The sequence below is a fragment of the Balaenoptera physalus genome (genome assembly GCF_965194825.1).
Source record: "Balaenoptera physalus genome assembly, chromosome: 1".
Lineage (NCBI taxonomy): Eukaryota > Metazoa > Chordata > Mammalia > Artiodactyla > Balaenopteridae > Balaenoptera > Balaenoptera physalus.
The window spans coordinates 58,374,005-58,387,436 of NC_138882.1; the positions used below are offsets into that span (position 1 = coordinate 58,374,005).

The 13,432-nt window shown below is 35.3% G+C and overlaps 1 protein-coding gene across 15 annotated transcripts in view; it reads right to left on the reverse strand.

The window, feature by feature from the left end:
* The window catches only part of RABGAP1L (RAB GTPase activating protein 1 like), a 786,837-nt gene that overhangs the window by 280,741 nt on the left and 492,664 nt on the right, over nucleotides 1–13,432 (reverse strand). The window lies entirely within an intron of this gene.

The following is a 13,432-nucleotide window of genomic DNA, read 5'->3' on the forward strand; positions in this document are numbered from 1 at the left end:
CATAGTCATTTAAAAAATAAAAAATATTATCAATCTTTCCTCCCAATGGGTAATTACCCAACTCACTCACTTCAGAAAATAAAAAGCCCTCAAACCAACATATTAAAATGACATATGCTTTAAAGATAAATCTAGAGGTTTTTTGTTTTTTGTTTTTCCAGACAGATTCAAGATCCAAAAGTTCAAAAGTAAGTTCTAAGCCTTATAAAAAATGATTAATCACTCACTTGATTTTATTTTACTTCTGTAAATGTTTTTATCTGTTTAAATGTCAAGAAAATGGGATGGGACTACTTCTACCAACCCGAATAATGAAAACATTATGCACAATTAAAGAAGCATCAATGACTACTAATGCAAATTAAAAGTATTGTTTAATGTCTCGCTCCCATAGAGATTTGAACAAATTCCCTCTTTCAGTTAAAATCAAGAAAAGAAAAAAAAATGAGTTTTAATACATGAGTTACTTTAATAATGCTATTTCTCTTTCTCTCTCTAGCTGAGAAGTACATAAGAAGGAAGTAGTTGATTAGCTCTAAGTTAAGCCAGTGCCTTCTCTTGCTGCCTTTTTCATTTCAGCTGCTATATCATGCTGGGTGGTAATTAGATCTTATATCACGTAGAGAAAGGATGAAAACTGAAAAGTTCCAAATTTGCTAGCAAACATCAAACATATTACAAATCAGTCCAGAGAAAATTCTGATGGCTTACCGGAATGGAATGCTAAAACCGAATAAAAATGCAACTTTCAAAAAATTACCATAACTTAAGTAGAAGGATACATAGAAAGTTTGTATTTATCACAGTAAATGTAATTTCTAATGATAAAGAAAACTGGGGTGAGATAGGGGGTTTAGAATACGGTAAATATAAAGGTAATGTATAAAGAGATATATTATGAAATGTATGGTTTATCGGGTCTGTTATGGAATCTAAGCCGGGGAATCTGGTACCAGGCAGATGAGTTTTCACTGCCCAGGTTTTCTCCAACAGAAGGATGCTCTTTCCACACAGTAAGTCTCCACTTACAAACTAATTGAAAAAATAACCAATGAAAATGTTACTCCTCCCAAGCTGAACTATTTTAGGGGCAAACATGTTGAATGGTTCACAGGATATCTCTTTTTGCACTTTTTGAGATGTTGAGGGAGAGAAATCATTGGACTATATTCCCTAGAAACTGCCTACTCTACTGGCATCATGCTGTGTTTAAATGGTACCAACAGCCTGATTCAGAGAAAGGGAAATTGAGCAAAAATTTCTAGGAAGTAACTTTGTATAATACTGATTAATTTTTTTCTATGAATACTTGAATCTTCCTTGTCTGTTTTAAAAAATAAAGGGGCAAAATCAAATGAAAATAAAAATCATAAACTTTTCTGTACTTAGTAAACTTTCCCTTCCTATGATTACTTTTAAATGCTTTCTACATATGTGTGTTTCTAGAGTTTTCTTCCTGCATATTGCTCTCAGTAGGCTAAGGGAATAATTTCTGGAACTTCACTTTATAAACTAAATAAGCTATTTTTCTACATCATTCACTGATCCCTTTCATATAAGTGAAGGTTAAGAGGTACACTAGAGTCTTACAAATAGACTAATATGAATGAAATGGCACACTAGATTAGAGAAAATAATCGTGTTTTCAAAGCAAAAGCTAAAGTTAACCATCTCCCAATTACCCATACTGCTGAGAATAGCAACAGTATATATTCAGGAATCCACATCTAATCCCCCAAATTTACTCACTCAATCATTAAAGTATTTGAGTCAGGGAGTCACTAAACCTAACGTTGTAAAAGGAAGACAAAATCATTTTTCTCTTCAATATTCATTCCTTTTTTCTTTTTTTAAAGACTTATTCCAATTATAGCTGTCAACTTTTACAAGAAATAAAATGAACAGAAAAGGACAAAAAAGAAGCCAAATAATTCACCATCCAAATATCTGGAGTTAAAAAGTTTCATGTGAAAACCTTTTTAAAAATATAACTAAAAACATTTTATAGCACAACCAAAACTGATACGAGGTCATTTTCTTGGAAGGTCCCCATAAGCAGAGTCTCCTTAAGTCCTGACAATTATCTTCAGAATGAGAAGAGGGAAGAATTCACTCTCTCATGGACAGCTAATTCACCAATATCTAGAGACTCACAACTTTACCCACAATCTACTTCCCAGTAGATGTGTCTCCCATTCTGATCCTCAGTCCAACATGGTGGTTTAGTGGCTCTGGAGCCAGACAAGCTCATTGGTTCGATTTCCGGCTACTCCACTTAACACCTATAGTATCTCAGACAAGTTATTTAATCTCATTAAACTCAGTTTCCTCATCTGTAAAATGGGATGTTAATACCAAATTTATGTTGTTTAGAATAAGATAACTTGTGTAAAGTGCTTAGCACACTGCCTAGTATAAATTGAATACTCATTAAAGAAATAAATAAAAATTATTATTATTATTATTTGCCCTTTTAATTAAGAATCACATTTAATTGTTTAAAAATTTTGGTGAATGTATATTTTAGACATCCATCTGTATTTGTACACTTTAAATAATGAAATAAACCACTGTTTTTCTTTGGATATCATGAACATTATGATTATGAAACCAATACCCTTTGAGCTTTCAGTATGATGATACATTAATGCATACACACCCTCTTGTGAATTTTCTATCATGTATCTTATGTGTCTGAAATTATTCTTGTTTCTATTAAATCCATGAAAAAAAGCAAAAGTGAACAATTATTTGGATAAATTGATGTTTTCATCAACTGATATACACTCTGGCCCCAGCCTTGCATATATTCATGCAAGAAAGGAAGATGTACACAAATATACCCAGAAAAAAGACTGGGAAGGACAGGGTATGGTAAAAGCTAAATTTGTCAGAACAGCTACCATCTTCATTCATTACTTTAGAATTCAGCTTCTGAGGATCAGAGAAGGGTTGAAGTCATGCTTAGGGAGAGAACAAATGCCACTGTCACTATTGCATGGCTCCCTTCTGGACCATCACCATCAAGAAAGTAACTATGGGCAAAGTCCTTGAGATCATCTTCTATCCTGCCTAAGGAGGCATCAGGTTGGGCCACACATAAAAGCTGACCAGAAGCAGGCAGCAGTAGTGAGAGGTTTAGAAGAAAGTCTTTAAGGTTGAGTTTTATCACCCACCCAGACACACACCCCTGACACTACCATCATGTAGAAATGAAATTTCTATTTAGTTTATCTTTCAAGGATTTTCTTTAATTTCCAAACTGCTAAGTCATAAGTCAAAACTTATCTTAAAAAATACATCAATCCCTAGTGTGATAAAATCCATGGCCCAACAGAGGATATAATTCAGCTTGTTGAAGATCAGTTTAAAACCAACTCTAAGAGGTATGATAAGTATCTCGATTAACTTTTGATCATTTTAAGTGGAGACAATTTATAGCCTGTTATCAAGAGTATTACATGAGCTGTTCTTCCAGTATAATGTATATACCCTGACATCTTTGTAATCCTCTTAATTCCTATTTGAAGAGAATCATCACTTACTTGCTTGTTGTGAGAAAGAAATGAATACAGCATTGAAGTGTCAACAAGTATTAGGAAGACAGGTTTGGATGACCATACCTTATTATTTCTTAGGAAACAATTTCTAGGCTGTCAACAACTGGAAAGGTATTTTAATGAGGATGAGTGTTTTCACATGTGACCTTAGCACCAGATGAAGTATAAAAGTAATGTCCTGATAAACAAACTCCTTTGGCTGTACCCTGATTTGCCACATTTTTACAACAATGACAGCATCTTTTCTTATTAATCCCTATTTTCAAATCCAAACTATAACTGCACTTTCACTTTTCATCTACTACAAAATCATTTCAACTTTGTAAGTATCATGTCAACTTGTTAGTGTCATTAGAAATGCCAACGGAGACCATGCGTAGCCACAATCAGTCAGCAGATAAATGATTCAGAGCTTAAAAAAAATTGACCTTAAAACGTGTCTGCTATTCCTACTCCACAGGGATCCTCCTTTAGTTCTATGTTGGAGCTAGATCTATGGTAAAACATCACAAACTAGTCAGCTTACATGTCCCTGAAAGCAGATGGGTTTGCAGTGGTGGGTCTGATTCATTTACCTTGATGTTTGCCAAAAATCCAAAGAGGCAGAGATGAAAGGAGAAAACATAAAAGTTCATTCTAGTTTCAAACATGCTACTAAAATCACCAGCTAGAAACAGTAACACAAAAAGGTTGGATCATTGCCAGCCTTCTTTCCTTGAATATGGGGGGAAAATCTCAGCATAAGCAGGGTAATATGGAAGCAAAGAAATAAATGACAACTAAATCATACTGTTAGCAAGCTGCTGCCTGGGCATTGTACACATATGCTGCCAAATGTCTCAGAATCAAAGCCTGACACAAAGGTCAAAAATATTAAGCCATATTCTGCCTTCACCTAGAAAGAAATCTCCTAGCGGGGAGTGGCAACAATGAGAACAAAGGGCAGGGGGGAAGAGAAGAGAAAGGAGAGGAAGTAGTGTCTTCATAAGACCAGTCAATATTCATGATGAATACCTTAATTCTGAAGTAAGTGCTGGGACTGCAGAGGGAAGTATGTGAATAGAATAAAGCAATTCTTTGGAACTAGAAGACTAAGAAGCATTGCAGCCTATGAGCACAGCCTGGATTTCCCAGAGATCCTACGGAATCTAGGTCAGATACCTCTCAATCATGAATATGTGGGGTTACTTTTAGACTCCAAATGCATCTATAGCCATATTTGGATATGTCCTCATTTCCAGGGTTGCTGACCACTCATTCTCCCAAAATAAAGGTTCAACTGGGGTACTTGACAGTCTTGGAAACTTGTATCAACAGGCAATGATAAACTCTGCAACTCCTGTTAAAATGAAGCACAATAACTGAACTCCATGCTATTATTTTCCAAAGATGTATTTCTAATTTTGCATTATTTTAAAATTATTAATTATAATTTTTATCAAAACAGCCCTTTACACCCTTTTAAAATAAATAAAAAATTTAAGTGCTACATATTTACTAACCATTGTGTAAAAATAACTCTTTCATTTTTTCCACAAAACTTTAAAGAATGCTTCTGATAACCAGCATTTGATAAACATGCTTAGTTTTGCCTAATCATTACATTTTATAATTTTATTAACTTTGACCATGTATATACACTAGTTATTGTTTTTATAGGTTGAATTTTTTTAATAATTTAAAAAACATTCTACCATTCCTTCAATCATTTTAGATGCTTCTCTTTGAAACTCTTTGAGCTCAATTAACCTTCTTGAATTGAATGACATAAAAATTGAGTGTACATAAAAAATTAAGCTTTCTATTTGTGGCATAGTTCAAATTTGTTCACGTATTCAACGCATTTCTGAGTACCTACTAAGAATCAGACACTATTTTAGGTGCAGAGGATATAATTGTTAGCAAGCCAATGTCCCTCCCCTATGGACTTTATGTTCTAGTAGTTGAGGAAAAAGACATAAAAAACATGTATATAATATTGGTTAGTGAAACGTACTACAAAAAAAAAAAAAACGATAAAGATATAGTGAGGAATAGGATGATATTTCAGGTAGAGTGGGTTTGCTTCTCTCAGTTAGTGTTCAAATATTTAGAGAAAAAGCATTACAGGCAAAGGTTTGGAAAGCATGTGCAAAAGCCCTGAGGTGGGAGCAGGATGGCAATACTTCTCTGGACATTTTCAAGCATTTTGCTGACCTTTATGTTTGCAGATGCCTTCAGTGAATTGCTAAAAATAACTCTGACACTCTCTTGGATTAACATGGTTACCTCAGAAATTTGTTAGTATAAATTAGATTATTTTTATAAGATGTTTTAGCTCTTATATTTGAACAATGTATTCCTAGTTGCACCTGTCTGTATGAAAGCTTACTATTCAAATATTTATCTAACACTTACCACGTGCAAGACACTGTACTAGGATCTACAGGATCAAAAAGGCATGAGATATAGTCCATAATGTTCCTAACTTGCAAGAGGTTAAGATCTACTTGTAAAGACAAAATATCAATGGAAGGAACCATATGCTAACAGCCAAATAAATGATATATGAGTAATGTTAGCTACAGGAATTCAGTAAAGAAAGTGACTATCAAAGGGTTCAAGTGGTGAAAGTGGGCTTCCGCAGGAGATGGGGCCTGGGCTGAGCACTGTAGACAAGATGGGCTCAACAAAATTGAAAGATCTCAAGAGAATACAAGTGTGGTGTGAGCAGAGGCTCCAAAGCAGGGAAGCACTTGGCATGCCCAGGAAATATGATTCTAATTGACTACAGAAGGAAATTTATAAAGGGCAAGTTGAGTGGGATCTAGAATATGGAAATGTAATCTTGAATGAAGATGTTTTAATCCTGCAGACAACAAGGAGTCATTTCATCTGCCATGGTCTTTGTAGTCACATATTTGTGAACTATTGTTTCAGTTGGGCCTCATCTGCTTTTATTATCTGAAAGAATTGTGTGTAGTGAAGACCAGCCTTACCCAAAAAGAGAACTGGCCTTTGCCATTGGCTTCTAGGAGGTGATCTCTAGGCCCTTGCAAGTCTAATAGGAGGTCTTTGTTTGCATGTGGGCCTTGACCACTCAACAGCCTAACAATGTGACTTACCATGGGGCTTTGGGGCATGCAGTATTAGTTCTACCTATGGAGAGGCTGGAGACTAAAGGTCAGTCACGTGAGCAGTACATGAGTGAGCCCCTGCGAAAACTCTGGACAAGACTCAAGTGAGCTTCCCTATCTGGCAATACTCCACGCATATCGTCACACACTGATGTCAGGAAAGCTACGTTGTCCATGACTCCATGGGGAAAGGACAAAGGAAGAGCTGTGCTTGGTACTTCTCCTGGACTCTGTCCAATGTGCTTCATCCCCTGGCAAGCTTTAATCTGTATCCTGCAGCTGTAATACAATGTCACCATGGGTATTACAGCTTTCATTGAGTTCTGGGAGTACTTCTAGTGAATTACTGAACTTGACGGTGATTTTGGTAACAACTTGACACAACTAGTGTTAGAAGTAAGGGCAATCTTGTGTGGACTATGCTCCCTCTCTAACTTTGAAGTTGGTTAAATTCTAACATGTTGGCTATCAACAAATATGAAGTTTTTCATTGTGGTATTCCCACCAGTAAATTTTCTCTATTCAAAGATATGTATCATTGCCTGCCTTTTCATCTGTCTTTGACAAAATACTATTTACAATAAAATAGTCCTCCAATACCATGTTAATTCAGATGACCTTTTAATGTAGAACCTCAAACGTTAAAAATGCTGGACCACTATTGACCACTGGCCATCTGTTCAATGAGCTCCTCAAAAATCTATATGTAATCAGTAAAGACCATTAAATTAAAAGTAGGTCACACAACTACTGATATGATCCTCTAATTAACTTGTATAAAGGATCATCTGGAACCTCAAAGGAGAGTGAGTGTAAGTAAACAACAACTACATCCCCAAGTAAATGTCAATAATATGTATATTTTAAAAATCCTTTAGGATCAATGAAGTTACTCTATACTGGGATGTGGGTTTCAAAAAATCCAATTAATTTTTATATCAAGTCAGTTTACATAAAATTGTCATTTTACTCCTTTTTGTAACAGTACATGTTTCCATTAATATAAGTTTTTACTCACATAGGAGTAGAAGATGCACTGATCACTACAAGAACAATAACAAAATAGGAAGGGCTAAGAACAGAAGAATTTGTTCCTGAGAGACTATAATAGTTCTAGTTCTCAATTATAAAGGTCATTTCAATAAATTAAATATTCTAATTTAATATAGAAAGTGTACAATAAGGCATTTTTTGTTTTACAATATTTCAACTTTCTTTTCTGATACTCTACTTTGTTCATAATTCTCTATCCAAGAGGGTTAATTTCTGTTTCTCCAACAGACTTCTCTGGAAGTAGTAGCAATCTTTTTGCAAGAGGGCACATTTGAAATCTGATTAATCCTTTCTGGAATAAAGCCAAATAATGAGTAGAAACCTAAAGATTTTTATTCTGCACTGTTTTTCTCTATATGGACTCAGAAATGAGCATTACTATTCTAAGACTTAGAGGATCTAGGTAAATATATTCCAGCTCCTTGACACAGTATATTCCTTTTTTAGTTTCTTTGCTGATTCCTCCTCTGCCTACTCCTTATCTGATGGTGTTACATCCTTAGCATTGTTCTGTGCTCACTCTTCATGCTCTCCCCAGGAAATCACATCCACTCCTGCAACTTCAACTACCATCTGTCTTCTCTCTCCTGGATCTTTACTAAAGTAGATGCCAAAGCTTACTGATTATCAGAATCATCTGAAATTTTATTTCTGAACCCAAAACCCCAGATTTCACCTAGATTTAATCTACCAAATTCTCTATAGTACTTCCAGGCAATCTGTATTTTTAACAAAGATCTATGCTGCCTTGAGTAAAAGTCCACAAATTGTTATTTGGGAACTACTGGTCTAACAGACCTATCATTCCGCATCTAAAACTTAACAAGTCAAAAATTCCATTCAGAATTTCCTATATTCTAAGTCTCAGCAGAGTGAACTTCCATGTCTGAGCTGAGATACAAAGAGTTATTCTAGGAGTCTTCTCCCTTTTCCTCTCTTAAGCAATTTGTCCTTTGGTCTTCTACTCTGCTTTTTTAATTAACTGGTACCCGTGTCTGAATATCCCCACTTGATTGCCACCTCCAGGTAGACTACAATCAGTTCTTATTTATCTTTGTTTCCCTTGCGGCCTGAGACGTCAGTAGGTGCTTCATAAATGGGTGCTGAATAAATCAGAATAAGTGAAGCAGGCATGGGAAGTATGTATGTATTCCCTATGATGAAGAGACTCAAGTTTTATAATTTTTACTTTGAGTTTTCAATTCTCTTCTAACCTCATTTAGTCAAGAACAGTGACAAAAGGAAATAATTTGCACCAAAACCAAAGATGATGACAAGGAGTCATAGACTTCCAAATCAAAATTTCACAGCAAAATGCATACCAAAATGTTCTTGCTCCTAATACCAAAGAAGACACATGAAAATAATTACAGATATTATACAAACTACAAAAAATCAAAATGGATCTCTATCTTAAAATAGAAATTAGAAATTCTACCACTATTGGAATTGCCAAAAATCATCATTACAAAAAGCTGTTTGGAGTTTTCTCACTGAATTTGACGTCATTTTATACGAAAAGCCATAAAAGATAAAGACACACTCAAGTGCTGCATTTTAAAAAAATTAGTCTTTTTACTTTAAAAGTGAGAGAGACGAATCACATAATTAATGTGTTTAAAACCCTGCTAGAAGCAAATTACATTAAATATGATGTTTTAGAAATCTGAAGTATCTTTCGTAGTTTACATGTTAACTCTTTCTCAATAAAATAGCTTGAAGTAGTAGATTGAGATCAAGGTTAGGTAAGAATCAGGAAATTTTTTCCTGTTCATTGTACCTCTGGATTATAGTACTTAATAGGTTCGGGTTCTTTATTAGTCTTAATACCATATTAAATCAAAGGAAGATACAGGTGGTACGTAGGTACAGTTTGTAAGTAGTTCACAATAGGAAAATAACTAATATTACTGCTCAGAGAAACCAAGCATTATTTAGGTCAGCTAGGACATATGTCCTTTTCTGGCACCATCACCATAGTTCAGGATATTATCACTTTAGGCTTAGGCTCTTTCAATGGCCTCTAAATCATCCCAGAGATTTTCTCTCTTTCAATCAGGCTGCACAGTACTTTTAGGTTAATCTACCTAAAACACTGTTTTGTTGTTGTTGCTGTTGTTTTTCTACAGTATCACAAATGTTTTACTATTATTTTTGGTAATACATAGTTTTTTTTAATTGAAGTATAGTTGATTTACAATGTTGTATTAGTTTCAGGCATCTAGCAAAGTGATTCAGTTATACAAATATATATATATTCTTTTTCAGATTCTTTTCTATTATAGGTTATTAATAGATATTGAATATAGTTCCCTGTGCTATGCAGTAGGTCCTTGTTGTTTATCTATTTTACATATTTTAGTGATAAAGCAATGTTTTGCTCCTGTGTAGCATTCAAATCCATCTACAGTATGGTCCTACCTGCTATCCTCAAATAGAAAAAAGTCCTTATCCATTCCATCTGAATCACATCCCATTCCACATAGTTTCACTGTTCTTTCAAATTTTAATGTTTTTGTGCACTTTCCTCTGTCTTGGATGACCCATCTTCCTACATTTTCCCCTACTGAAATCCTGTCCACTTATAAAGGCTCATATCAGACTTCTTCCATGGTAAGGTCCTAATGATCCAAAGTGAAAATAGTATCTTCTTCCTTTATGCTCTTATAATACCAACTTGTATATACTTATATAAAACTCACTATATATTGCCTTGGGGTAAGACATATTTTACCTCCACTAAGCTCCTGGCTCCTAGAGACGGTGTCTTATAGTAACTCAGGTAGTACCTTAGGTAGTACGAGCTAAACAAAAATACTTGTGGAGTAAGTGATTCTATGAAAGGAGAAAATGGTCAACCAAAGCAGAAAGGCAGAGAATAAAGGAAGAGCTTGTGTTTCTAGTTAAGTAAAGGGTAGGTCATGCCCCACACTGAGCCACAAATGAAAGCTAGGTTGGGACAAATTTTCTGTGCTTGGTCACTCACATCTGCCCTGTGAAATGCTTTGAGCAGGCTCCTTGGGGACAAGGATTATAAAAACCATCATAAGGCAGAATGTTATCTGCCATAGCCAATGCCACGGTTAACATTTTCACCCACAAAAAACATAGTCTCATTGTTCAAAACCCTGCTTTGCCAGGGGATACTTGGAGGTAACTTTGGAGCAAGTTATCACATTTTAGTTCATAATGCTAACTGCCTGATATACAGAAAAGAATCAAAGAAGCCTTTACACAGATTTATCATGATCATCAGAAAGCACACATTTTACCTAAATCTATCTTCAACCTAGCATAGGCTGAAATGCTTTATGAAGATGATGTAATGCTGCAATTATCTAAGGAGCCACTGAAAGCAGTGCTCTTCCAAGTTGGTATTTCATGCTATAGCTGCGATAACGTGTTCAAAATCACAATAGTAAATAACACAGCCCTGAAACACGATAGCATGAGCCAGACAACCTGGGATAGCATGAGCCAGAAAACCTGTCACAAACGTAGCAAATCTCAGAGCTACAGAGAGGGGAAAGGATTTTGATTCTTTAAACAACAAAGCTATAGCACTCTGACCCTGAGTATCAGTCAAGAGGACACCTCTGCTTTTGCCACTAGAGGAATACCTGCAACTCCTAAAAGTAAGGAAAGAGATGGAGATGGGATGGGCTAATAAGTGAGGCAAAAAAAGTGCTCTGGCTTTAACCCTGAACGCAGGTATCGCAATACCACTATGCCATTACCCCTAGGGAGATCAAGGCCATGTGGGCAAAGTTGGGGGTGGGGGGTGGGAAAGAATGACATTGGAGGGGAGGAGGGCTCAACAATATTTCATGAGTAGAACTCCTGACTTGTTAGCTTCTTGTTTGTGTTTTACTGAATGATTTAAGTAGGGCAATTACTACAAAAATCAGTGCCCTATAAAGAAAATGTATTCAATTCAATGTGCTCAACTATAATGTGAGCTTTAGTGGTCTTAAAATTTCATAATTCCACAAGGGTCAGAAACTACTGTGCTTTGCCCCAGCTTTAGGGTCCCCAGATAAAATATAGGATGCCCAGTTCAACTGCACGGGATTTAATATTGCATAGGACTTTGTTTATATTAAAAAATTATTTTTTTGTTTATCTGAAATTTGAATTTAAGTAGGTGTGCTGTATTTTTATTTTTGCTAAATTGGGCGGTCTTATCAGATTACTATTATCACAGTATAGGGAAAATCAATTCCTGAGTACTCTTCAGATATCATTTTGTTCAAGTTGCTTTTAAATACTTGGTCTAAAAGCTACCGTATTTGATATAAACTAGTCACGTTTGACTTCTCAAGAAAGCTGTGTTAAATTTACTTAAAAATTGAGCAAATATTATTTAAAAGCCACAGAAACTGTTTTGAATAGAATCAGAAAGATCTGTTCTAAACTACAAAAGACTGAGAGGAAAATGAGGACATCTAGATAACAATGGACAGACACCATTATTAGTAAGAATACCAAGCCTGTGAGGCACAGAAAAACTGAATTGATGACCTGGAAAATAAGATCAAATTAAGATATAGCAGACTGATCTGAGGTCCCTGCAGACATGAAGGCAGGGAACAGATAAAGATTCCTCCCAGTGAATAGAAGACAAAGATGCTGAGAATGTTTACTTAGTCAACATTGTCTCTCCTCTGTTCAAATGCCAAATGAAGACCAATCAATTAACATATGAAAAGCTTTTCTGGTCTAAGAAGAAAGTGGCTTCAAAATTAGCAGAATGACATAAAACTACACCTGAGTTTTTAGTACTGTACTATGCCTTATCAAAGGATGATTTATTGCCCTGGTATTTACATTGCAAATATTGATATGAAGAAGTATTAAGGCACAACTTGAAAGACTTGGTGGGTATGATGGCCTGGGGACAAGCAACCTTCACATACAACTCCAATGCAGGAAAAATTAAAATTTATGGGTTGCATATTTTAAATGATCTTTTTAATTAAAAAGTTGAAGTAAATAAATATTAGAATCCATTTCTTAAATATTCTTAATTATTCTTAATTATTTCTCTGAATGGTTTTAAAATTCCTAATTGAAATTTCACAGACCAAGTAACTATAGTATCTGATTATAATATATACCTTTGAACCAATTGTTAGTCTTTGATTATATTGTAAATTAATTGAAAAATGTGATTTTTCTTCCCATATACTCATTAAAAGAGAATTTCCAATTGAAAACTATTTAAACAGAAACTTCTTTAATAAAACACACACACACAAGTCCACTTCCTTTGAAACAATTTTCATCAGCTACTTTTATCTTTTTGGCTGCAACCAACTAACCACAGCAGGAGTTTAGCTCCCAAGGCTCAGAGACTGACAGCCTACCATCCCAGCCCCTACCAGCCCCTAATGGGGCTGGACTCACAAAGGCTTTGACAGTCTCTGAAGGTAAACCACACAGACTGTGACTAGGTGAAACAGGGGCACTGAAAAATGAGGAGCACAATTATCTTGGAAGTACTTGATATTTCAATCAAAAACAAAACCCCTGAGACGGTCAAAATGGGAAAAATCTGAACTTTGCTGAACTTCCTTAAAATTGCTTCACAGAATATCCTCAGCAAATCCATTGCCTCTGGGCCTAGTATTTCCACCCCATCCAACAAGACCATCTGTCCTCACCTCTAATTGAGCAAACTTGACTGTGAATAAACAAAGTTTA